Source organism: Eptatretus burgeri, chromosome 12 (genome assembly GCF_056783735.1).
Source record: "Eptatretus burgeri isolate ZD-2024b chromosome 12, Ebu_testis_v1, whole genome shotgun sequence".
Classification (NCBI taxonomy): Eukaryota; Metazoa; Chordata; class Myxini; order Myxiniformes; family Myxinidae; genus Eptatretus; species Eptatretus burgeri.
The window spans coordinates 32676872-32689371 of record NC_140972.1 but is presented as its reverse complement, the minus strand read 5'-3'; the positions used below and the strand labels follow the sequence as shown (position 1 = coordinate 32689371).

At 40.5% G+C, this 12500-nt stretch overlaps 1 long non-coding RNA gene and 1 pseudogene across 1 annotated transcript in view; one reads left to right on the top strand and one right to left on the bottom strand.

Annotated features, from left to right (window-relative positions):
• The window catches only part of LOC147015370 (uncharacterized), a 49864-nt gene that overhangs the window by 35845 nt on the left and 1519 nt on the right, over positions 1 to 12500 (top strand). The window lies entirely within an intron of this gene.
• Positions 2078 to 12500, bottom strand: part of LOC147015371 (uncharacterized) — an 11177-nt pseudogene continuing 754 nt past the window's right edge.

Below are 12500 nucleotides of genomic sequence, written 5' to 3'. Positions count from 1 at the left end.
AGAAGATAACTTGGTAACCTGCAATTAAGGGTGTTGTATTCGTGGGAGGATAACGAGGGTACAAAGTGGAAACGTCGTAACAGACCGGAACGAGGCCCACAAATCCATGTGGCCTGTTCAAGGGCACAAACACAATACAAAATGTTGTGCGAAGGCACTCATTATATCAACACGCTCGATCAACAAGTCAACACCAAAATCGAAGAAACACTGTTAAACGAGACAATTCCAGAACAGGTATCCTCAAGTTGAGAAGACAGCCTCACACGGTACAGAGAAGATGACGTCTGGCTGGGACGGAACCAGGAATGGAAGAATGAAGTATCATTATCACACATTAAGTGTAATTTTGCTGAAAATAGTTATTTTGGCTATTTATTAATTGCTCTCTGAAGGTTATGACTTCATTTCGGTGTATGTAAAATCTTAGCAATCTAAAAATGCTCTTGCAACTTGAGGATTGTGAAGCAATGAGATTCATAATGCATGAAGACAGGGAGACAGATGTGCATTAGGTAAGACCTACCATTTGATTTGTTTCATAATTGAATGTTTTTAATATCTGGTTTATATCCCCCCAAGACCATTGAATTGGCAGACCTTTGAGATTTCTACAGTGCATGACTAATGGGAAATAATTAAATGTTTTGATAATAAATGCATAATGCTAGACGAGATGCCTCACCTTGACAGCCTGACAGTCTGTCATTTGATACTCCGGCAAGATTGCCATGTTTAATATTTTTTAAGGGTTCCTACAGGCGATTTTAATAAAGGGACACTGGGAAGTCATTTTTTCTTGCACTCTGTGAGTTTATCCGTCGTGATTAATATAGCTCTGGGTTTACCTGAGATAAATAGACAAGGAATTTGGACACAGGAGGAGGCCATATGGGCTGTGGCCAATCATGCCTGTGCTCCATCAACACCCCATCAATTCAATCTATCAGTTTATTAATCTTATGTGATACTAACCCAATCTACCATTTACCCAATTTCACTGAGTGTTGAGAACAGTGGGGCAGGACGAGAAATTTACCCAAGGAGAACAGTGGGGCAGGCACAGGAACATCACCAGGGTATGCTTTTATATAATTTTTTTAGCGTTTTCGGGATGCAGAGGGTTGTTGGGTGATGAACGAACAAATACCAGCAGCACATTCACCTTTAGACGAGACCCTCTCACAGACATCACAATAGCTACACTAATGGACACAATCACCCATCCGTACCTAAGCTACCGACCAGTCCTGCCAATGTCTCTGTTCCTCAAAAAGGATATCGGGAATATCTTCGAAATGGAAATCTCTGATATAATTGTATCAATTTCAATTTTTAGAAGATACATGTGGAATCTTTTACATTTTCACACGAACATGAAATTTCATCTTTCCTTGGAGATAATGCACGAACGCTTAAAGCGGATAATGTTTGTGGCCTCTATTCGGTCACAATTAATAGGATAATGCTGTAATAACGTCTCATTCCCCTTTAACGAAAACCAAATGAAAAGTTTGAGAAATATCATTTCGGTGGCAATTTAACTGAAAATTTATTTCGACGCAACGGCGGGAATCTATTGGATCATAATTTAATTGAAACGCCGACAATACTAACAATTTTCTCATTTTTCGTTCTGCTTTTCTTACGTTTGCTCCGTCGCAGCTTTCAGCGGGAGTTGTGTTCAAAATTCCTTTTGTCCTTTGTACACTATGATTTCATTTAAACAAAATAGTTGTATTGCGGTAACCATGAAAATCTATGGTGTGTATGTAAGCACACGTTGTTACTGCTTTAATGTGCTCAGAGAGCAGGGATTTTGAGGAATAATGTTTTTGGGACTTTGAGTCTCTATAGTAGGCTAAGCAGTCATATATCGTGCCTTTGCTGAGGGAGGCAGTTTTTTTCTTCCAGCCCACTGAAAACATCACAATGACCAAAGGAATGTCCAACAAAGTGAGATGGAATGGAGGTGGTCTCAGAGTTTGGTTTGAAGTGACTGCTCGGCGGTTGCTTTGTTTTGGGTTGTGGAAAAATGGCTTTGTGTGCCCGTTCTTGTGTTTTGTTCCCTCATGCATCAGACACCGATGAGTTCATCAGGAGCTGTGCTCACGCAAAGTGAATAGTCCTCAAGAGTCATGCACTTGACAGTTTGAGGGGCAAGGTTCTCTTTGCTCTAGAGAAATAGACAGGCCAGACACTTAGGTTGTTGAGTGCAGTTAGGAGGGCAGTGTTCAACGAAGAGGGGGTAGGGGTTTGTGGAGAGGTGGTGTCAGGAGTGGAGATGTGTAGAGATCAGGGAAAGGGAAGGGAATTTGGGCACGGCGAGTTAGTGCGATGTGGGACGAGGGGACTTGGGGGTCTGCCAATGGCATGAGGCTCTGATGTCGCACATTGGCCCCATCTGCCTGGATCGGGTAATTGATGAGATGCGCAGGCCCGGCTGAATTACTATGTGCCTGCTTTAATTTCTCAAACCCCATGGCTGTGCGTTGTAAATCTGTCGTTAGCCGCTTGAAGTAATGGCTGGCCAGATGCTCGGAGAGCGGCTGGGATTTAATAAACCTTATCTTTTGCTCTGCATGACTTCATTACCTGCTGCATGAGCACGGCAGAACATCTGGAAATCACTCTTTATTGAGGCTCGGGCTGGCGTGGCAGCTGCACCATAGTGGGCGGTGAGAGGGCTCGGGGAAGTCAGTGCAGCAAAAGGAGAGGCTGCCACTGGCAATCAAGGAGGCCAGAGTTCAGAGGACGCATGAGGAAAAGCTTGGGCTGAGTGTGGGGGTAGAATGATGTGAGTGGAGGTGGAGGGGTGGAGGGGTGTCATAGAGTTGATTGGCAAAATTTGTGGTCGAGCATGATCCTGGTCACACAATTTTCTATATTTGTATCTTATTCAGGGTGGCCCATGAAATGATTACAATTTTCTTTTCTTTGCAAGTTGGTAATCGTTGATTGTTAACAGCATATACCACATCCTATAATGACTGAGAGAATGTTGTTGTGAAGAAATACGTTTTGTTTTCTGGACTATCCAGTAGGTACACGTTTAAAGAGGCCATGCTTTTCTGACATCCAAAACCAGTCATAAATGGACAAAGTCTGCCCAGGTGGCTGTAGGAGTGGCCAGCAGGCTTGCAGAATGTTGACCTCTGGCAACCAACATAAAAGAGGAATAATCTTTGCAGTTGCCTGCCCATCTTCAACTTAGTTCGATGCCCTGAGCTAAAATTTGGATTTTCGGGTGAGTCAGCAGCTCGATGCCGATGGCTGTTTTCTTCCTGGGAAAAACCTTAGCGGTCGCTGAGAGCAATTCAGGGTAATTGTCACATTTCTTTTCTCTTGCTGGTCTCGCTTGCTGAAAACACTTGCCAGGTTGTGCAGCGGGTTTGCACAAAGAGTTGGAAACCTCACTCGAGTTGCTGTTATTGCTGAACCATTGATGCAAAAAAAAAAAGAAAAAAGAATGATAATTAGATGTATCCTTGTGGTCTGAGCAGCACCTGATGCATTATTAGTGTGAAAAAGAAGTCTTTTGTCAGCCTTTAAAATGCCCTGTAAAGTTTTACTCGAATTACTATTGGATTTACTATTGTAATTTAATGGATGCAACTGAAAATGGATGTTGATTCCTTTTTTTTCCGGAATGACGTGAGCCAACTATGATTGATGTTTAATAAACCATATAACTACAAACGAATACCTTTAATCAGGAACATTACATCACTATAAGGAATAAATACCAAAAAGAGAAAAAGTTTGTGAATCTGGAATACATGAATGAACTCGAAGAACACTCGGTAGAGCGCATACCTCCACCACGCAATGCCTGATCCACGAGAACAAATCGGGCCCAATACATTTTTGAAATATCATGCTGTACAGTACTATATCGTTTTAGGCCCTATCTCTCAATGGTGAAGAATCACTTTAAAAATTAAATAATTCTCGTATCCAGATCCGGATTCGGATCTTCACCAAAATCGAATCAATTCTTCCTTGTCACACACTGAACCTGTCGACAACTTTTTAAGATGTCATGTACATAGACAGACAGACGGACAGAAAGGGGTGAAAACATAACCTCCTTCACCTTCGGTGGCAGAGGTAATGAATAAAGGTAAAGCTGAATCCCTACAGAAGGAAACTAGGATAGAAGGCTTGACACGTGAGTAGGCCAAACCTCATACATCCTCCTGAAGGTCACAAATTGGTGCAGCGCGTTACAAACGGGGCACGACCTTTTCACGGCCTATGATGGAAAGCGATTGTAATTATGACTCTTCGTGAAAACGTCTTTGCACAACATTATCAATGCACCTGCAACAAATGACTGTAAATGACAGCAAGCTGTTTATCCAACTCGCTTTTATTAACACGCGATGCAGTGATTGAAGATAAAAGGAACGGATGCACGTATTTGTTTGGATTGTGCATAATTATGAGCATCGTGACATACTGGGAATTTGTTTTCAACTCATTATTTTTACTGTTGAAAGATTAAGCAAGAAACTTTTTCATTTTTTAAAATATGCAAGATCGAGGCTCATGGAAGAATGAGGAGAGAGGACATAAAGGCAATGCACTGGCAGTGGGGGCACAGTTGGGCATAAACAACATATTGAAGAGAGAGAGGAAGGGAGGATAGGGGAAGAAAAGGGGTAGAAAAGATTATGTGTAGGGATGGAGGATGACATGAGATGGTGGTGCACCGCCTGCTTTTATCCCCAGTGGGAAGATTGGGAGTGAACACCCTCAGTCCACAAAATGGGGAAATGAGGAACAATAGAGTGAACGTGTGCGGTAAGCCTCTAGTTAGCTTTGTCACCGAAGGTGGATGAAGGTTATATTTCACCCCTGTCTGTCTGTTTGTGTGTCTCCAAAGGTAATGGATGGACTTGGACGAAACTTGGTGGACAGGTTGGGTGTGTGACAAGGATGAACTTGTTCGATTTTGGTGAAGATCCCGATCCAGGTTACGATATATATAGCATGATATTTCAAAAAGTTCTGGACGGGTTATGACAAAACTTGATGCATGAGTTGGTTATGTGACACGAACAAGTCGATTAGATTGTGGTTCAGGTCTGGATCCAGATCCGGCCTATCAGTGGGATATAATGCTTAATCTGTTCAGCCTGGTGGAGGTATGCACTCTACCGAGTGCTGTTTGAGTTCCACTCTGAGATTGTATAGTTCATCTTTGCTGTGTTGGTGAACATTTCTGGGAGGTATGGATGATCTGTTTTAAAAGAGAGTGAGAGGGAAGGGTTATGGCATGGTGGTGACCCTTCTCATAAACCCTCTGCATGCATGGTGAAACACTGAGGAAAGTACAGGGTGTGGTTGATGACCTTCCTACTGATCTGCTATGGTGGATAACAGGTGAAATTTTGATTGAAATCCACTTTACGAAAAGGACTTCAGAATCTTCAATGCAGCCAAATCGATGCACATATGTTAGCTTGCTTAACATCTTCTCGACTTTGAATCATTATTTACCTAAGCAGCACCAGAACGGTGGTTTTTGATAAACTAATAATATCTCAACCTCTGCGCCTTCAAGCCCTAGACTGTGCAGTTCAGCGGCGAGCATATGATATATCATACAATGTTGTTGTCCCAATGGACTACTGATGTAAATATAACGGGAGAAAAGCATCATTTCAGTTTTGTCTGAACGTTGAGGTTGTGGCTGTAAAGGGGAGTTGGATCACTACAGAGTGGAACTCGAGTGCATGTCCTTAAGTGACTTTAGCTGCCTTGAAATGCATTACAAGATTTTTCTTTTTAATGTCCTTACTCCTACACAAGAGCATTAGGTGAAGGATGACATCAGCCTGGAATGCACCTCGTTAAAATAAGCACTGTACCTTTCTTTACCTGGCCCGTCCCTTTGTTTTTCATTAGTCTTCCAAACACCTGCAGGTATTTGTGTCAACATATTTGGACATGTACTCTCAGGGTTACTTTGAATTCCACATTGTTTTGGGATTTCTTGGTTACGATGTCATTGAACCTTCCGTTGTCTCCCTCAATGAGTCAACTGATGTTCCACATATGAAGGTGACATTTGATGGACAGGGTGACATCATTATCTCCTTTCTGTACCTGGCTGTTCCTGATGGGAAATGTGATTTTGGATATTTGCAGTTTTTGCATTTTGAACATAATCCCACCAATAATTAATGTTTCAAATATAGTTGAATTGGTTAACTTCTTTCTTTCTTTTTAAGGGGGGGGGGGCTTATTTTTGGAGGAGGATTTTATTTGAGGGGGTCCATATGTCATGTGTGAACAACCTGGGAATGTGAATTTGTTTATAGTGTCGGAACTGCTGAACCAGACAACAACCTCACTCTGAGATAGCAATCAGTGTAACCTGATGTACAAGGAACCTCCAAGATGACGAGGCCACTTGCTACCCTCAGTTTAGACAGGATTTTTTTTAATTTGTTCAGTGTGCTGGCAATAACTCACCTACTCTTCACAGAAGATGCATTGGGGTCATTAATGTCCACTAACTAACCCCAACTGACGGGACACCCATCTTAATGTCCATCCGAGGGACGGAGCATGCATCGATGCCTCGTCCTCCCTGCGAAACACCAGGATGACAGTTTATAGCTGGATCGGGATTCAAACCCAGGCGAGAGAACTAAAAGGTGTGTGTTCATACCTCTGGGGCCGGCCGAGACCATCCTGCCAGCCCAGGCATTGAGATTTTCCCCTCTCTGAATGTCATTAATGAGCCAACTGAATTTTTGTTTAAAGTACATTCCCATAGAGACTCGGTAATCCTCCTGAAGCTAGTTTAGTTTTCAGAAGATTACATTCTAGGTCTATGATGCTGCTGCTGCTGCTGCTGCTGCTGCTGCTGCTGCCTTGAGCCAGATTGAAACGCACAACCTCGAGGATACGAGATCATTGTCCACACAACTATGCCACCACTCTTCCCATTTCCAAATCACCTATTTTAAAAATGAATTGTTTTTATACTTAAAAATAATAAATTATTGTTAGATTGAACAAATATTTTATTTATTTATTTTCCAAAAATACGGTATTAAATACACGGTGTTAGCTTCACCCGTCATACAATTTGTTATATCTAAAGCTTGGAGCTTGTTGGGCAAAAATGATGATAGTGTTGTTATAATTACATCTTCGTTCTTCATGATGTGGCACGAGCACTGTCGTGCCGGGAGATGTAATTAAGCAACTGCTGTTTGGTTTCAACGAACAAATCAACAAACAAATAAACGAACAAACATTTAAGAATGAAAATGTTTGTTTCTCGAGATTCTGGATGGCATTGCCTTTTCATCTTTTATAGACAACATTTTATCCAAGGCAATATGAAAGTTTATCCGACATAAAAAAATTTTGGCTTCTTTACCATTGTTTATTCTACAGGGTGACAATTAATTCATGAACGCATTTGTTTTGTTGATAAATTGTTTTGTTTAACCGGTATAACTTAGGGATACCAGATATTTAAAAGAACATAGCATGGAAATATTGGTGACATTCATACTTCTTAAAATTTCTTGAAAATTATTTATTTATTTATTTATTTCATTTATTCAGATGTAGCCTGTGGCTGCTTGGCTGCATCATAATGTTTATGGTCGATTCACAGAGACGATGGACTTTAAGTAACCATGTAAAAAAAGAAATTGCAGATGTAGGATCAGGTGATCAGGATCATGGAATGTCCCCCAATGATTCCTTGATTTGGAGATGTCTTTGGAAACAGTTGCATTGTTACATTGCTTGTGTGGCAAGTTGCACCATCCTGTTGAAAGAAAATGTCACTGAAGTCTGGGTTGCGGTGACGTAACTCAGGAATGAAAAATCATCTCAGCATTTTGCGGTACCGATCACCATGCACGATCACAGTTTCCCTGTGCTCTTATCCAAGGTTTTGAGAGAGAATCGCTTTCTTGTTGTGTCAAGGTTTTTCGTGGATTTCATTAGGATTTGTGTTACTCCATATTCGACAGTTGAGTTTGTAGACATACTCCGATAAATGAAAATGTGCTTCATCAGACATTATGAGGTTTTCTCAGACATTTGGGTTACCGAGCAAAGGTCTTATGATAGTTACACATTACCAGTCGACTGTTGGTTTCAACTGCTGTGAAACTTGGATTTGGTAGGAGTATACAGTACACTAAGATCCTTCTTCACAATTATACACATATTTTCCCTGTTAATGCCAAGCTCTTGAGACGTCCTTCTTGCCCACTTATTTGGGCTCTGTAGTGCTGCTTCTCTCACTCTTTCAATTATATCTTCAGTTCTTACTGATGTAGCACATTTTTGAATTGGGCATTGGACATGTTTGCAAACCAAACTTTGCCCGAAACAATCTTTGAGCAAATTTAATAGAGTAGTGATTGGAAAAATGCAGCTCCACATTGGCGGCTCTGTGTTCCACACTCCATTTGTCCGTTTTTGGTTTTGATGATTGGGTTCAATTCTCCAAAAGCTTAGTCCTTCAAAACTCCTGAAAAAACATAAAACCAGATATTTATTATAAATAGTTGTGTACATCCTGAATGTGTACATCTTGGAGTGGCTGGGGAGGTTGGGAAGACCGAGAGAGTGCAAGGAGCAAGACGAGAGGAGAAGCAGTAATAACCAGAGAGGCCACCATTTACTCAAACGACATTTTTGTATCATTATTGAATAGATTTTTGTTTTTCAGTACAGCTCAGGATGTTACACTTAACATTGATGATGTTTGAATAGCAGGTTTTATGCCTCAGACTAATGTGGACATTTCTTTGTGAGTTCAGTGGATTTGGTTTGTATTGTCAACGAGGTAAAGACAAAAAAGGGAATGCATATAGCATGTTTATTATGTCAAGCAAGTGCTTGTACAAAATGAATTTAATAATTTCCCAAATGAGATCTGGTGACCTCTGTTGAAAAGTGGTGTCACAAAGGTTTATAGACCAAGAAGGAAGTAACGTGTTAATGGCGTGGCTGGCAGATGCTCGTATTGATTGTTTGACGCAGGATAAAAACACCCCTTTATACATTTATGGAACTCTGCTCGTACTCTGCCCTGAATACCACCTCAAAGTTTTAACCATAATGGAAAGTTGTCTGTTCCTCCAAACCAGTACTAAGTTGGGAAAACCTCTCCATTGACATTGTTGAGTTTTCAGAGCCCCAGATCCTCACATTGTCAGTTGACCTTCCCCAAACCATGAAAACAAGCTTTGTCTGTTAACATGACCTTTTTCAGGTCATCTTCATCATCCTCTAAGTGACTAAACATTTCCAAGGCAAACGCCTTGCATTTGGATCCATCATTTGGTTTGACTTCCTGCAGAATCTGCACCTTATAGGCATAAAGTTTCAGTCTTTTCTGCAAAATCCTGTGTACAGTTAGTCCAGTCAAATTAGTATCTTCACCCACCACTAATTGCAAAAGAATCATTTCCACTGCAGTGCATTTCAGTAAGACCCCCTAATCACCATACTAAAAGTCCTAAAAAATCCTAGCATGGGAAAGTAGTGTAATTTGCATAATATGAAAATTGGCTTCTGCCAGAAGAGAAAATTCATATTTTCACTATAACTTTGCATCTAAGTACCCAATTGAAGCAAATCAAGTGTCCAAACCCATGTTTTCAAGGTCAATGAACATGATAAGCACATTTGCAAATGAATATTTTCAATATAATTTGCATATTATGCAAATTCGTTTCAGGAATTAGAGAAATTTCTAATTTTCACTATTATTTTCCATATAAGGAACAAGTATCCAAACCCATATTATGAATATAACTTGCATAAAATATGCATATTAGCTTTTAGTAATTAGAGAAAATCAAAAATGACAGATATGTTGAGATTTGAAAGTTTTGATGTTGATCCTTCCCACTTTTATGATGTCATCCATTGTCACTGATACTCTCGGTACAGGTTTACTAAGCAGCGTTTCTGGTGTGAAAGTGGAAATAATCCCCATTCCATGGAATGTTCCAAAGCCATCAAGAGTTCTTAGATTGTGATCAACATTGTCACCAACATGCTGAATGAACTCTCCAGATCCAGGCTCAGGCAACTCTGCCCCTTGTGTAAGAGCGGCACTTTTCTCGAACTTCCGCACTTCAGAATAGGAACAACTGTAGCCGTGTTTATGAAGAGTATCTACGATTAACCGTGATGAAAACTGATGATGCATTTCAGTTGCTAGTCCAAATTGCAATGGGGCTAGAATGACTCTTGGCCTTGTTGCTTGCATTATAGCTTGTCCAATTGATGCTACCTTCAGATCAGTGTTTTTGCCAACGAACAAACATTGCAACAACATCAGTAGTGACTGTGGAATGAACTGCACAGCTGCTTCTGTTGATGACATCTGTTCTCTGGTTGGATATACATCATTAGAAGAGTCAACTGCCTTTATGTCACTCTTGATAAGCTTGGCAACTGTGTTTATCATTCGTATTTTCTCAATATTGGGGTCCTCTTTCTTCTGTTCCTTGTAAAAGTCATGGAGAATATTTGCTGCTGTTCGTCTAAAAGTTACAACATTTGGCTTCCCATTCAGCTCGGTTATTATGATATTGTCACCAAAATGTTCCATGAGTTTACTCTTCATATGTGTAAAGCCATAAGCTGCAACCTCTGAACCCAAAAGACCTGTCTCCATTTTCTCAATCAAGTCTGTTATTGTGATCTGTTGATCATCATTTTCCTCCAGGTACTTTGCAACCAACAGGAATGCTTCATATCTTTCTGCTTCTTTGGGTCTGCCAAGCCTTTGTTTCTTTGCAACACTACCTAGTCCAGAGGAACGTTGCTGTGGAACCTGCTTCCCAGTCCTGAAGTTGACATTACAGCTTTGATGGTAAACTGCATCGGCTGCAATTAGGTCATGAGCATATGCAATTCTGCCTGAAACTAACGCAGACCATTCATCTTTCCCTTGTGCACATGAATGTAAGACAATATTTTGGAATGATGTGGTTCTTACAGGATAGGATAGACATCCATACCATCATGCTTTTTCTCATTGTAAGTCGCTGGTTCACCGCAAAACAAAGAGTGCTTGTCCAAACTGAACGTTGGCGTTTCTGAACGAAGGATACACGGTGATGGCTGATCTTGTTCAGTTACTTTTTCCTGTGCCTTTGCAATCGTCTGTGGATGAGTGAAAACCCGTCGGCATTCTGTGTGTACTCGCTGACCTTTCTGATTTCTTATACTACTTCCTTGCTGCTCACTGGCCCTGTTGATACTCTCACTCCCCTTTTCTCGTAGGATTGCAGTATCCTGACCATCTTCTAAACTCTTCTCACAGAAAATACACTCGGCTATAGCTATCTGTAATTCATGAAATAACAGAGCAGAAACAATACAAGTTAGGGTGAGGGTTACGGTTCAATCGGATACAGTACTTAGATGCAAAGTTATAGTGAAAATATGAATTTTCTCTTTTGGCGGAAGCTAATTTGCATATTATGCAAATTAGACCACTTTCCCATGATAGGATTTTTTTAGGACTTTTAGTATGGTGATTAGTGGGTCTTACTGAAATGCACTGCAGTGGAAACAATTCTTTTGCAATTAGTGGTGGGTTACCCCTTCAAATTTGCTACATTGACTGGACTAAGTGGTGGTTGGTAGTCTCAGTTCTCTAGATGCATGTCAGATTGATTTTCTGAGACTGTTGAAATGATTCACACACTCGTTCAACGTCTGCTGCACTTGTGCTTGGTCGGCCGTGCTTTTCTGTTTCTGACAACTTCCAGTCTCCTTAAATCTCTTACACCACTTTCTGATAATTGTCCGTGTGATGGCGGATTCCTTCCATACCTTGTACGGAAATTACGCTGAACTTTCTTGTTGGATCTCGTCTTGATGAACCATCCGATGCAATGAGCTTTCTCCTGTGGAGTCGCCATTTTATTTTACATTAAAACACCAAACCTGAAAATAAAGAAAACTTTCTGAGATTCTGTGTCATATAAAATAAAGGATATCATGATATCATTTGTGGTACTAAATATATAAACAAGCAAAGTTGTCCAGGTATTTTTGGAACACCCTGTATATCATAATACAAATTACTGAAGTGTAAACTTCTCTGCGATATGTAATATGTTTATTTCAGGTAGAATGATGTAATTGTGACAGAGAATGGGTAGAAATTTATTTGAATGGAATCTGAATGATGGTGACTTGTACTGAATTCAGACCTGTATAAACAAGTAAAAAAAAGCATAAAATGTCATAGCCCCCATTGTTTTAGTAATTCTGCTGTGCGGAGTCAAAGGGCTAGCCCAAATTTATGTACAACTAAAATGGCCGCCAGTCTACCAATTGGCCATCTTTGATCAGATCGCAAAATATAGTGAGGTGCCTATGTATGCCATCATGTATTGTGCTTGTGCCAAGCTTGAACAAAATCGGACCATACATGTCTGAGAAATGGTTGTGGACACATTTAAGTAACAAAATGACCACCAGTC